The 15,118-nt window shown below is 37.4% G+C and overlaps 1 long non-coding RNA gene across 1 annotated transcript in view; it reads left to right on the forward strand.

The window, feature by feature from the left end:
• LOC121260865 overlaps positions 1-15,109 on the forward strand; it is a 39,977-nt gene extending 24,868 nt beyond the window's left edge. Inside the window, exons 5-6 of the long non-coding RNA XR_005939800.1 lie at positions 482-539; positions 14,728-15,109. This is a non-coding gene — a long non-coding RNA (uncharacterized LOC121260865). The remainder of the gene's footprint in view (positions 1-481; positions 540-14,727) is intronic.
• Positions 15,110-15,118: the final 9 nt, after the last annotated feature.

The following is a 15,118-nucleotide window of genomic DNA, read 5'->3' on the forward strand; positions in this document are numbered from 1 at the left end:
TTCCACCGATTGCTATCCTATTTTTCGGCCTGAGATTGCGACTTTTTTTGTCATTGGGTTTGCACGGCTTCTCTTTGCAGCGAATGTTCTCGCTTAACGAGGGACGAGGGTTCTCTAGTCGTAATTTGCTCCTAGAAGGTTTTACAAAGTCTCGATTTTGGTTTTATTCTTTTTTCTATGTTGCAGTGTATTTTCGCGGGAACAAGATGGCTATGAGAGTTGAGATAGTTTCTATTTAGGACGCGCTTTGCTGCCGAGAAATCGCGGGATGATAACGGCAATTAAAACCTGAGAATCTTATCACAGACACGTTGCTAGCCCTAGCTAACTTAGCTGTTTAATAAATTTCCCATTCTACTTTCTGTTTTTGACTTTTATAGCTGCAAAACTTTCACTAAAAAATGTTATTGTCTAGATAGACTGGGCAGCAGATATCTTTAAACAACCGTGTTTAATTATTTACGATTTGGAATCTTTTCAGATAATAGTTAAAAGAAAGCGGATTTTGATTCAAAGCACAGACGGTCTCCAGCCATCAGGTGCGAATTACGATTCTTGCTCTCTCTTGTTCGGTTGAGGTAGTTTTTGTATCTTCTTTTTCCGGTGTATGTATGGTGGATGGTGTAGTTAGCTTTTTAACTTGCTGGGTCATTCCCTTTATAGCTTTAACTTATTTTGAAAATTGAAATTTTCTTTCACCGATATGTAGAATCCTATTTCACGGGCTATACGGCTTGCTGCCAGTTAACAAGTTTTATTAGACTGTATTCTACACGATTCTATCATTGCTATTACTTAGAGGAAAAAGGATTTGTACCATTGCTATGATTTATGGATTTTATTCCCGGAGAACATCATACTTGCAGGTTAGAAGTTCAGTATGAATAATTATGGGTCTTTCAGATAAGTTTATGAGGGAAAACCACATAAAATATTGTGAACCAAACTTTTTTGGCCCCCTTACGTTTGATTGAAAACGAAAGATACTTGATTACTCGATTTGATTGGTTGCATCATTTGGTAGTCTTTTTTTATCCTACATCTACGTACACGATTAGATGGAAATAACTTGCACACTTGCCACACAAAGTGCCCATGGCAATACTTGTCATGATGATTATACTTGTCATGATGATTGTGGTACCATAGTCTCTATAATCTTATTTGTGCGAACGCCAACAAAATTCCACAGTTTCTACCCAAAACGCCCACGGCAGTAAATAATCATGATAGTAGTACTATATATCTCCATTTTTTTTCTGTGTTTGTTTATTAGTTGATGAACTAGGGGTAAGTAGTTATTTCTTTGAAGACTTTTTTGGTAGGTGGAGGGGCAAGTGAGCATATATATTGTATGGGAAGCTTACCTAGGATATGGTATGTATTGGGTTGCTGATTGGGGTTGTTCTGGAACGATACATATATTTTTTTAAAAATATAAATAACGTCAAGAAAGCCACTGGACGAGGAATTTTAATGTGTGGGCTGTTTTTGTACATATTGAATATTTTTTATGGGTAATCAAGAAATTTTATTCATAAGATAATAGACATAGCCCAAGACGACGTATGCATGAGGAATACGCAAGTAGGATTTTCAACTGAAATATGAAATTCATGGACATTTTGCCAGTTAAAATATGTCGTCCTTGCCCTAAGGAACAAGGTTTTAGAAAGAAAGCTTTCAGCTCATCTATTGTCCTCTTGCGGTCTTCAAAACTTCTATCATTTCTCTCTCTCCAAATGCAGCAACACATGTATTGGAGCCATCTTCCAGATTGTTGTCACTTGTGGGTTTCCTTGGAGGCCTCTCCAACTTGTTAGAAAGTGCACCAGCTTTCTAGGCATGACCCATGATATTCCCACTCTTGCACAAAAGTCATCCCACATGATCCTAGCATACATGTTGAATGTAAAAACAAAGAAATTAAAACAGCGCCAGGTAAAACCATTGAACATATGTTGCTGTTCTTATGTTTTCCAATTATGAACAAAAAATATCGAAATATTGTTTTAATTTTTTTTTTTTTTTTTAAAAGAAGGTATCTCCATTGAAGATCAAATTGAATTCTTTGGGATCTGTAACAGTATATGAAATCTATATTTTTTGGTTTTTAATCTAAATCAAATCCATTTCATTCTATAAGATTGGTTGCTGAGATTATAGTTATTGATGTTTATGTTCTATTTTAACAAGTTTTGATGAACAACACATAATTGCTTTCGTTAACATGTACACATTCTGTGAACTTGTGATGTTCATTGCTCTTCAAGAATGATATATTTTTTTGTTAAAAGTAAATAAATTTCATCAATAAGCTGCAGCCAAGGAAACCCTAGTAAATGGGTTGAATACAAGATAAACTCTCGAAGGCAAATCTAACATAAAATATTCACAAGGTTAAGAAGTTAAAACAAAAGTATCAAAGTATTTGCTTTCCAATCATCTAGAGACCTCAAGATACAAATTAAACACGATTACTTCTGGGTGTGTAGTGTGAGCTTATTATTATTTTTTTGTTTTTTTTTTTCTGAGGAATAGTGCTAAATCCTTGTATTACTAATGTAATGCTTGGTATTTTCCCCTAGCTATACGTTTATTGTGTCATGTGATTAAATACTAATCCTTTATTGAGGGTTGTGCTTGCTCGTTTGATTCAGGCAAGAGTGTTGAGGTCTTTCTTGCCTTTAGTTTTACTTGAAATATTATGTGTACAATTTTCATTTGGTCTAATTTTAAAAAATGTGTTTTTACTTTTTAGAGTTTAGATTTGAGTTGGTAATGTCTTCAAATGATATCAATGTACTTTTTTATAAGCTCGTAGAAGTACTAAGATGATCACATCTCTTCTCCTAGGGATTCATTCTTACATTACAAATTTTGTAGCAACCTAAGGAAAGCCAAAGCCACCCCTCAGCTTATACTCCAAAAGGGCTAGTCAAGTTTACAACTAGAGGCCCTTGGAATTATTTTAAAGTGCAATAACTTCTCCCTCCTAAGCAATGTGGGATCTTATTTACCATATAATTCTTATACTCGATTCGTGATAATTCAGATATGAACATTGTATAAAATATGTTGTTCACACTTTATCATGGTGTCCTCATCATGCTACTTTTACTTTAGAAAGTTTCGTACGTTGCTTTATAGTAGTCGGATGTAACACCATATTGCCACATTAGTTGAGGAGGTTAGAGAAGTGTGACGAAGGACTCTGAGTATCCCCTCAATATATTGTATTTAGTCCTCCTAATTGGTGGAGTAAGCTTCTTCAGCAAATTTGGCGGACGTATGTGGTTAAAATGCTCAATAATACAACCTTATACAACTTTGTTCGTTTCGAGCTGTAGTGTTATGACCTTTTTCTTCCATAACTTCTTGTGCCACCTCACATAACACCTCGAAACCATTGGAACCTGGTCCAACAGGGGTCTCACCATTGTATGTTTCATTTTGTAGTCAAACACAGAGAGAATACTTGCTATTATTCATTGATGTTCAACAATATTTATATATATATATATATATTACATACAATTGATAGTTATACCCTCACAAGTTACACTAATTACAACCATGTCCTCTAACACTCCTCAAGCTAGGACTTACACCCAGCTTGGTACAAATAAATCTTTAACCGACTATAACACAATGATTTAGTAAACATATCTGCAAGTTGATCAGCAGCCTTCACAAAGGGTGTAGAAATGTCACAACTTAGTATTTTATCTCGAATGAAGTGACAATCAATCTCAATGTATTTAGTTCTCTCATGGAACACATGATTAGAAGCAATATGCACTGTAGCTTGCTTATCACAAAATAATTGAAGAGGGACAGGAGCTGAAAACCCAATCTTTTGAAGAAAGTGTTGCAACCATGTTAGCTCACTCAGACCAAGCTACTACGGTTTGCTTCTTACTCTTCCAAGTAACCAAGTTACCTCCCACAAAGGTATAATATCCAGTAGTAGATCTTCTATCTAAAGGAGATCTTGCCCCTACCAGCATCTGAAAAAGCTTCAACTCTAATATGTCCATTTGGTCTATACAACAATCCAAAACTAAGAGTTCGCTTAAGATAACGAAGAATATGGATTACAACATCCCAATGTGAGACCTTGAGCATTTGTAGAAATAGACTCACTACATTCATTGCGTAAAAGATATCAGGTCTAGTGATAGTAAGATAACTCAATTTCCCAACAAGTTTTTGATATCTACCTGGATCTCCAAACAACTCTCCTTCCTCTTTCAAGAGTTTATGATTTGGGTCCATAAGAGTGTCAATAGGTTGTACCCAACATGCCAGTTTCTTCTAGAAGGTCAAATTCATATTTTCTTTGAGATAGGTTAATACTGACTTCAATTCCAAGAAAGTATCTAAGCTTGCCCAAGTCTTTTGTCTGAAACTGATCATGTAAAAAAGTTTTCAGCCTAGCAATTCCAGTTGAGTCACTTCTAGTAATTACAATGTCATCCACATATGCAACCAACAAGATATGACCTGTATCACTATGTAGGTGAAATATCGAATGGTCTATTTGGCATCTATGAAGACCAAATGCCAATACAACATTAGAGAACCTCCCAAACCATGTTTGAGGAGATTGTTTCAAATCATATAATGCATTTTTTAACTTGCAGACAGTACCACGACACTCCCCTCGAGCAATAAACCCAGGCGGTTGCTCCATATAAACTTCCTCATTTAAGTTTCCATGTAGGAAAGTATTTTTAACATCCAACTTAAATAAGGGCCAAGCCAAATTAGCAGCAAGAGAGATCAATACTCGAACAGAAGAAATTTTGGCAACCGGGGAGAATATATCGTCGTAATCAATGCCATAAGTTTGAATGTAACCCTTAGCAACCAAGGGGGCTTTTAGACGTTCCACAGAACCACCATGATGGAATTTGATTGTAGATACCCATCTACAACCAAAAAGTTGGTTACTAGGTGGTAGGGGAACAAGATCCCATGTCCCATTATGGTGAAGAGCATCCATTTCACTTTTTATAGTTGTCATCCATCCTGAATCAGATAAAGCATCCTGAATTGTCTTAGGAACAAAAAATTTTGAAAGTTGAGAAATAAAACATGAGAATGATGGAGATAAGGCATGACAAGAGACATACTGGTTAATCAGTTGTTGAGTAACCCCAGAATGAGTACCTTTTTGGAGAGTAATAGGTGGAGAGTTTGAAACACTAGGTAACTCAAGATCTGAAGATGGAGACAAGGTTGGTGGAGGCATAGGAGTCGGGGGCCAGAAGCAACACGAGTACACCTGTAAAGGAACAAGGGAAGTCATTCAACAATAAAAAATGTGTCCGAGAAATAGGGTATGTACTTAAAGAATGTGACATCAGCACTCGTAAAGCGTATGAAAATATGACTATAGCAGGGATCTCCTTTTTGAGTCCAGGAATAATTAACAAAGAAACATTTGATAGCATGTGGATCAAATTTATCAAAGCCTGGACTGAGGTTATGAACATAGCAAACACATCTAAAGATTTTTAAAGGGAGAGGAAGGGAACAAGATAGAGAAGGGAGATGAAAGGAACACGATGGAGAAGGAAGAGGAAGGGCACAAGATGGAGAAGGGAGAGGAACCATCAAGAACTGACGAAGGTATACGGTTAATGAGATGACACGTAGTAAGAACACCATCACTCCAAAAACGTTTAGGAACATGTATGTGCAGTAAAATTGCTCGGGTTATATCTAATAAATAGTGATTTTTGCATTCAGCCCAGTGTTTTGAATTTTGTACCGTACTGGCCGGTATGGCCGAAATTTTCGGTACTGGCCGCTAGGCCGGTACAGGTATCCTATATGTTTCGTACCGGCCAGAACCGGTCGTTTCGGTCTAAATTTCGGCCCATACCGGCCGATATTTCGACCTACAACTTTTTTTTTTTCATTTTTTCAAACTACAAGCTTATTTTTTGACCTTCAATTCAGACTAGCCTATTTATAATTTATATATATATATATGTATTTATATATAATTTATTCATATATAGACTATTATTTTAGAATTTAATTTATATATATATAATTTATTCATATATCGACTATCCCGAAATGGTACACGAAACGGTACCGGTACCGAAATATTTCGTTCCAGTGTCTTGACCGGTACGGTATTCAAAACATTGATTCAGCCCCCCATTATGTTGGGTGTATAATGACATGAACTTTGAATAACAATTCCTTTATTACTTAAGTAGCAAAGACACTAGATTGATATTCTTTAGCATTGTTAGAACACAAAACTTGAACTTTTTGTCTAAGGGCTTGTTTGAATAGTGAGATGATTTTAGATGAGTTGAATAAAATATTGTTAGAATATTATTTTTTAATATTATTATTATTTTAGGATTTGAAAAAATTGAATTGTTTATTATATTTTGAATGAAAATTTGGGAAAATTGTAATGATGAGATGAGTTGATAGTGTTTCTGTATCCAAATTGGGCCTAAATTGAGTTTTAATTTCTTCTCGAAAGACTTTGAATATAGAAAAAAATTCAGATTGTGCCTTCATCAGAAACAACCGTGTCATACATGAGTAGTCATCAACAAATGTAACAAAATACTGAAACTTGTTTGATACAATGTTGATTGATCCCCCAATATATCAGAGTGAACTAATTCAAAAGGACTGGATGCTCAATGGTACAAAAGACATGATGGTATTTGCTAAGTTGACATGCTTCACAAGGAAAGAAAGACATATTTTCAAGATTCCTAACTTGACGTTTCAAAAGAGAAAGAATGGGGTGTCCAAGGTAGCAATGCCATTCAAAAGCAGATGATGATGAGGATGTGAGGGCTTGGGTGGGTGACTGTTTGACATCAAAATAATATAGACCACCAGCTTCATGCCTCGTACCAATCTTCTTCCATGTCTTGAGATCTTGAAGATTTTGAGTAATTTTACTAATGGACAACAAACTAAAGGGAAAATTAGGAGGGAGCATATAGAACATATGACAAGGATATAGAATTATTGAGCTTAGTGGATCCAATGCTTGTAACTTTAGCAAGAGAAACTCTTTGGAGATGTCATAGTATCTAATTTAGATAAGGAATATGACAAACCGATTAGATGTTCATTAACTCTTGAATCGATGATCCATAGATCTTGAGTAGATGAGACAAGACATGCGGACGTTGTACCTAAATGGGCAAGAGCTGATCATACTCATCCTTCGATATGCTAATCATATCTTGAGTCAAGTTGGAGCTCGTTGAGGCAAGACCCGGATGGTTTACCATGTAGATCTCAACAATAGTCTACCAAGTGGTTAGTGCGACCACAATGGGTGCACTTATGAGATTCATGATCTTGAGTGTGATTACCTTTGGCATCACGCTCCCATGTGCATCTCTACCACCTCGGCCTCTATGGCTACCAAGAGCAACATAGGAGGCAACCAAAGTAGATCTCTCATTAATCTGATTAGAAGGCAACTGAGATCCTTGTCTAGATAACATGGCACGTTGAAGTCGGGAGAACACATCAAGAAGTGAGGGAAGCTGTTGCATACGTGAAACATAAAAAATGATAGGTTGATACATTTTTAGTTCTTCACGTTTGTTCATCACTTGAGAATGATACTTTTCCAGGCCCAAAGTACCCTATTCCAACTCAAAAATTGCTTACACAACTCATAAATACAGGTTATTTTCCCAACACCCTTATACATTTGTTTGAGATGCCTCTACACCTCTTGAGCGGTGTCAAAATGTATCAAACTAGTGCAAATATTAGACTCAATACTGGTCAACTTCAATGACAAGATTTGAGCATTTTCTTGTTCCCATTGTGCAAATGTAGAACTAGTTGAGTCAGGCATTGGACCAACCAAGCGAGTATGAAGACCCTTACCTTTCGAAAACATTTCAACAGATTTTGATCACAGCATATAGTTCTTTCCATTTAACTTCACCGAAGTCATAGGCATATTAAAGTTTGGTGCAAGAGACTGTGACTCAAATTTAGTTGCCATGGATGCAGAAAATATCACAATTCAACTTGGAGCCAGAAAATTCACACAGAATATGAAATATGGATGAAAAACCGAGAAACATAATCTGGAAAAATAGAAACCCAGCTTAAGTACCAAATTTCGGCCCTGTATTGGTCGGATTCAGCTTGTATCGGTTGAAACAGGCACGTATTGGCTGGCCTATATCGAGTCTGAATTGGGTATTAGTGGTACCAACTTCAAACTAACCTTAAACATGGAGTAGGTTATCCTAAACGTGGATAAGTGAAACTGGATTTACCGTGTACTCGCTACCAAACAGGTGTTATTCCGGATAGGAATAAGCTCTTACTCCAGCCTCCAGGTTGGGGGCATTCGCACTCAAGGATTGGATAGTTTAGTCATGCAACCAAACACTCCCAAGACTTCGTTGTTGCCAGAAACAAACAAGCCTTCTAGCAGCCGATGATGATGGGAAACTCACCGAGTTGCATAGAGAATGACGGCGAGCCCGACTCTCTAGTGCCTAGTACCGGAGATTACATCGGAAAAGCACCGAAGACACCTTGAATATCCTACCAGCCGTTGACAACAGAGAAAATCCGCTGGAGTGCACAGACAATGATGGTGAACTCTGATCTGGCAGTCGAAGCATTGTACTAACCATCACTAACCACCTCTGCACCACTAACCACCACTAACGCCGTCGCACAACTACCACCAACCGACTACTCAACTCTCTGATACCATGTAGTCAAACATAGAGAGAATACTTAGTATTATTCATTGATGTTCAACAATATATATTACATACAATTGACAATTATACCCTCACAAGTTACACTAATTACAACCATGTCCTCTAACACCTAACACATCTAAATTAATGGAATTACAATGAGAGACCATCTTGAAATGACCAAGGTTAAGGTTAAGGTTCACCACCAAGATACTAGGCCAACAAAAGTTAGACAAATAACCATTAATTAAACATCCTAATCTTCTTGGTCCTACCCAATCTTGACTAAATCCTATTTACTTGAGAATTTTTTCGTAGTGTCTACAGAATCTAAAACCTTTGCCCCGATATCAACTGTGAAACCCAAGGATAGCGCGAAAAGAAAAATATTACAATAGAGGCTCCTTGGAATCATTTTGTTTTTATAAGTAAAAATATTATATATATTAATATTAATAGGAGTAAACAAGTACATTAGGTGTATACAAGAAACACCTAGCCCATACTAGAGAGTCCCTAATGACCAATAAGCCCTTGAAAATTAGAAATCTATCCAAAATACACTAAACCCGAATGGGAACAAGACACACCTCCCCAATCCCAACCTGAAACTCCCTCTACGAGGATAGCTTCATAATGCCCTCCCTTTAGTCTTCCCTCAACGCGAACTACCTCCCTTAGCGTCGTAGTTGATTGCCCAAGAAAGACTCTTTAACTCCTTGCTTTTCTTAAATCTTGATTTGGTTTAAAACAAGTGGCCCGCCTCAATTGCAGTGAGTAGTGCTGAAATTGGTCATCGCATCCCTCATATGAAAGCCCCTCACATTACTGAATCTCGTTAACCTTATGCAGAACCCAATCCGATGATGAACCTGCTATATTGTTTATCGGAGGAAGAGATACCAGGGGAACAATATTTTCCCCAGACAACTCCCAACTGCACTCCCGACCCTAAACATTTCTCCTCACAAGGCACCAACGAAAAACCCATAATTTCCTCTCCACCATCTCTTGCATTCAAATCCCGAATCTCCTCAACAACTATATTGTTGATGTCCATTGTTGTTGTCACCATTGAAAGTTCCTTCACCTTCTATGCCGTCGTTCCATTGACGAGAACATTGCTTGTAGGTGCGCCACCCCCCGACGACTCTTATCTTTGTCACTTTGTTAGACCCTATTGCAACCTCAAGAAGCATAGAACAGATAGGGCTAGGCTCATCCCCGCCTCCCGTTAGTGGTGAAGCACTACCTTATGTAACCATTTTCATCTTTTGAGAGAGACTTGTCCGCTTCTTTCAAAGTACTCAAAATCCTAGAAGGACCCCCCATCTTCAACTGAATGTGAACCCTGGAAAAAAGTACCAACCCCATTTGCATCTGGTGTCTAAGGGCAGTCAGACAGAAATGTTCCGATGACCTTATTTGTGACGGTGTCGAGGTGCCCTGTGCTGGCAAACTTGAAGCCTTCAAACCCCCCTCGTCCGTTTTTGGCCCACCACCCAAACCCATGACTAGCTCTAGTCTCGTATCCACTTTATTCATCAAATCTCACATACTCCATAACTTCCGTCAATTGAGCTTTGACAGCCCACAAGACCCTCTCCACTTCTCCCACCCTCAAACATCCAGTAGAGGCATCTATTCACCATGCAACACATGAGGAGCATGCTTACCCTCCACTTCTCCCAATGTCACCTGATAGTCTTTGTCTCCTACAAGTGCCTTACCATTTCCTTCCGCCGCGGGGCTACTCTCGATTGGAATATATGCTGGTGATCTTAACACCGAGGTGTACGAGACACTTTTGATCGAGAAAGGCCTTCCCACTATCTTCCTATCAACGAACACCCCTCTATTTGCATCAGGGACTTTGGACTCAGTGACACTTCGAATGGAATGCACAAAACCTTTCCATTCGATGCCATTTGCACCTCCAGGGATCTTCAACAAACCATTCCTCCTTCCATTCGGGAATTCTGAGACTTGCAAAAACCTGCTGCTTGCGTTAATATGGTGTTGAATGATGAGAACTCCATTGCCCTTCCTTAGCTCCCTGAAGAATCCATCATGACAAAGGAGTTCTAAGCAATCCTCTATCCCCTTAGCAACCCATGTAGTCGATGGCCCACATAGATACATGAACTTAGCCATCCTTTTACTACTTTCAGATATGCGAAAGCTATTTCCTCTATCTTTTGTAAAAACGAAAGTTTTTTATTCCACCTTCAACCACCTTTCACCTTCCATCTGAGATGATTTTGCAGCTCGCATTGTTATATGGGAATAAATTGCAGAGTTGTTGTTTTTAAGGCTTACACTAGATTTGCACCGTAAACCAAAAGAAAGGCTTCCAAAGAAAATCCCGGTTGCCAGAGGGAGGACCGATGCCGGAGTGCCCTCAGAGGAGTTGTCGGAGCCCGTCGGTCTTGTCTGTGGCAATGGTAGGGGTCCGAATGTGGAATCTTATCTAACATCCTTTAATATTGAATATAGGGTATTATAATCTCCTTTGTTAATTCTCTCATGTCCTCATTAGACCATTCCATATAGTTAACATGGGTCTAGACACAAAATTTTGGTTAGATTGCCTCTTATACCTTTTGTAACTATCCAAGGAAGTGTTAGTCGCATGCGCTATAATCCAAAAAGACTAGTTGATATTAAAATTGATGACTCTTAGAATCATTACAACGTGGAATCACATTCACCACCCTCCTATACTCAACTATACAACCCTTGCCCACGCCATCTCCTTAGCTTGTCAACCTAGATGCATCATCACTACTTATACTATCAGCCTTAGTAGGCTGTGAGCTTCCAACCACACCATGCTACACAAGCAAGCTCACAGCCTACTAAGGCTTCACTCTAGAAGCCCGTGAGTGTGAAGCCACGATTGATCCACACCAAGGTTAAACTTCTTGCTAATTGCCCTTGAACCCCAACTTAATGTATCCATTTAGCCCATGATATGCCTCTCTCATGCCACATACCTTGAATTGGTGTGGATGCACGGTGCAGGTGCATGCCAGTGGTTGAGTTGTGATTGTGACTCAGGTGGAACTCAAAGAGCCATCTAATGAGTAAAAATTCTTGTGAATCATGAGATCTCAAACTTGGAAGAACTTGAAATTTGTGTAGAGAATACTTTCTAGTAATTATGAGTCTTTATATGGTTCTTGTCCTTATACGATTATATTTTGGACAAGGATTGTTTTAGGCCTCGTTTGTTTTCACAACTCCTCTCAACTCATCTCATCATTACAATTTTCCAAAATTTTCACACAAAATAAAATAAATAATTCAACTTTTTCAAATTTAAAAAAAAATAATATTAAAAAAATATTTTCTATTGATATTTTATTCAACTTTTAATTTTAATCTCAACTCATTTCATCTGCGAAAACAAATGAGGCCCTAGGCACATGCACATTTCTTTTTTCATAAATTTCTGGATGAGGGTAGCTTGTTTCCACTACCTCCTTAGTACAATAGGGCAAATCCTTAATGGGTCTCCTAATTTGAATAGGTGAAATTCAGTATGTCTTAGTTGGTTGAAGTCTTTCCATAGCTAACTATGTTCGGTTCACTTTCAAGGTTGCATAATAAATGAAACATCCATTTTCTTTGATAAGTTTGTTGACATTAGTATCTTCATTGCAAGAGGCTAGATAAACCAGAAAACATTCGATGATTTGGAATTATTTACCATCATTCTGCATACATTAGCAATGCCTAATTTCATTGGATAGATGAGTCTCTCAAATGCTTAGATCTATTTACAGCGTAAAATGGATCGTTGTAGCCTTAAATAGAAAGTGGTAAATGGATGGTGATCTTGTGGCTCATTAATACACTCCATTATAAGTTTTGAAGTTATTGCCATGTTTTAAATTGTTTCAAAGTAACTACCATGATGCATGATGGTGTATCTCTTCACCAAAAACTACTTTATAAGTTTTTTTTGAAGTTTTATTTTCAATGGGAAAATTGAATCTTCGTCGTATTTAATTTTTGTTAGTCATGCATTTTGATATAAATTCCAGAGGAATGTTTCTAATATTTTTTTTTTTATTGGTAATCAAGAAGTTTTATTCATAATAATAGGCAAAGCCCAAGTACACAGGGAGTATACATGAGAAGTACCTAAATATAGTTTACAACAGTAGAAAGTCATGGACATTAAGTCCGTTACGAAAAATAACTTAATTTTTGTTAAGTTATGCATTTTGATATAAATTTCAGACGATTGTTTCTAATAATAATAGATTCCCCTTGCATATATCTAGTTTTTCCATACCAATTCCGCAAATACATATAATTTAGGAATATGTGAGCTATTAGTGTCCTTCTGGAGATTTTCTTTGCCACTAGCGTTGGCTTTATCTCTTGGTGTGATGCATTATTGTTCGAGCATAAAACTCCAACATTTTTTTAATCATCCTGAGCACTGCAACTAGATTTGTTACATAGGCGTACAGGTATTTGACCCAACCCATGATAAGTTTTCTTGTTGGAGGTTATAATGACCAAATTGTGTTCTCACTGATCCCAAATAAGTCCAGGGTCCCAAATATGATGTTACATGACCTTGCATTTATAAGCCCTAAGGATTGGCTCAAGTGGTAAAGGCCTTGGGCTTGGGGGTATGCTCCCTTTAGGTCTAAGGTTCAAATCTCCTTGGGTGTAAATAATCTCAAGGGGCCATCGGATTGAGAGATTTTTCCCTTGAATTACCTGAGGTGCACTTGCGGAAAACTCATTTCCGAGGGCCTATGCACTCTCGTGATTAGTCGGGACGCTGTTTCCGAACACCCGGTGCCAATAGAAAAAAACATGACCTTGCATTTGTTGAAATGGAAACCATTTTTCTGTTGCAAGATACGAATGACACTGGACTGCATGCCTTATTCTTTGTCCTTGACAAGTGGGCGCTTTGATCTTAAATATGGAGATTATTAATGATCAAACTGAAGTGGAGGGTTTTTTTATCATCTGAACAATTTATGCAATTTATGCAAATACACTTCTTTTTTAAGGAGTTCAATTTGAAATGGTTTTGAAGCATTTTAATATTTCTTTATGGATGTATTTTTGGTACAGAGCTTTTGGGACTCTTTTTGCAAGCTGTCTCTGTGGAAGGCCCGGTAGTTAAAGTCTGGTAATTGGTTTATCTTTTTTTAGTTGTTATTGGTTTATGTTTATACCGTATTCTCTCTGTTCCCAAATCATTTCCAAATCCCATACGTGATGTTACATGACCTTGCATTTGTTGAAAGGGAAACTGTTTTTCTGTGCAAGATACTCGTGACACTGGGCTGGATGCCTTGGTCCTTATCCTTGTTGGGTGGGTGTGTTCATCTTAATTATGGATCTTGTCTTGCACCTTGATGCAAAGCTATAATCTGGATACATACATATCAAAATAGTGGCCCAGAATGATCAATTTAGCTCTGTTATTTGAAGTAGACCAGCAGTGACCCTTGTTGAACCAAAAAGGCTCTGGATCTTCTCTCCAATTTCTAGGTCGCAGTGCCCTTGAAGTTCTGCCTGATAATTGAAACATCGTATTCTTAAACTATGACAACTGGTCCTTGCAAATTGATTTTGATAGTCGTTAATATTGAATATTGCTAATTTTAAATTTAACAAATGTTTGCTTCCAGATAGCTTAATAAATCTCGATTGAGTTTATTAGTTTAGTCATGTTCTACAGCTGCATTTGTATTGTTAGACAGAGCAGTGGTGCATATTGTCTGAGTCTCTTTCCGTTTTATAATTCATCATTTCAAGTTAGCCTTGATTGCGGAGCCTAGTTGTGTGCTGATTGTACCTTTGTGAAAATGACATGCTTTGTTTCTTTTTCACCATTTTTTTATTATAGTCCGCGATGCCGTGTTTCTTTTGTCTCTTTATGTAGGAAGACTGTTTCTATGTTTTAATGCCCCTGGTTGGTCTACTGTGAGCTTTATTATTGCAACAGAGATCATTAAATCACTTCTTGAAGTTGCGTGCATAACATGGTGCAGATTAGAACAAGAAGGAAGGTACAGCATTACTTTGTTTTTTGATGTTCTTCATTGAACTGAAATGTGCAGTTTTGTTCCCAGAGTATTTTGTTTGAGATGCTTATGTTGTTATGCTTGTCTATAAGTTCTAATCTTACTTGGAAGTACATGTTGGTGTTGGTTTTTAGTTATATTTTTTCACCTGTCCTATTTACCAAAAAGATTACTATTATCAACCTTTTAGTCAGTTTGCTTCTTTCGAGGATAAGACTTAAAGTCTGCTAAAAGACAGTTCACATGCAATCCATTTCAATTAGTCTTAGTACAGTTAATCTTATAAAGCTACATAAGTATCTGGTTTCATCG

This window comes from Juglans microcarpa x Juglans regia, chromosome 4D (assembly GCF_004785595.1).
Source record: "Juglans microcarpa x Juglans regia isolate MS1-56 chromosome 4D, Jm3101_v1.0, whole genome shotgun sequence".
Taxonomy (NCBI): domain Eukaryota; kingdom Viridiplantae; phylum Streptophyta; class Magnoliopsida; order Fagales; family Juglandaceae; genus Juglans; species Juglans microcarpa x Juglans regia.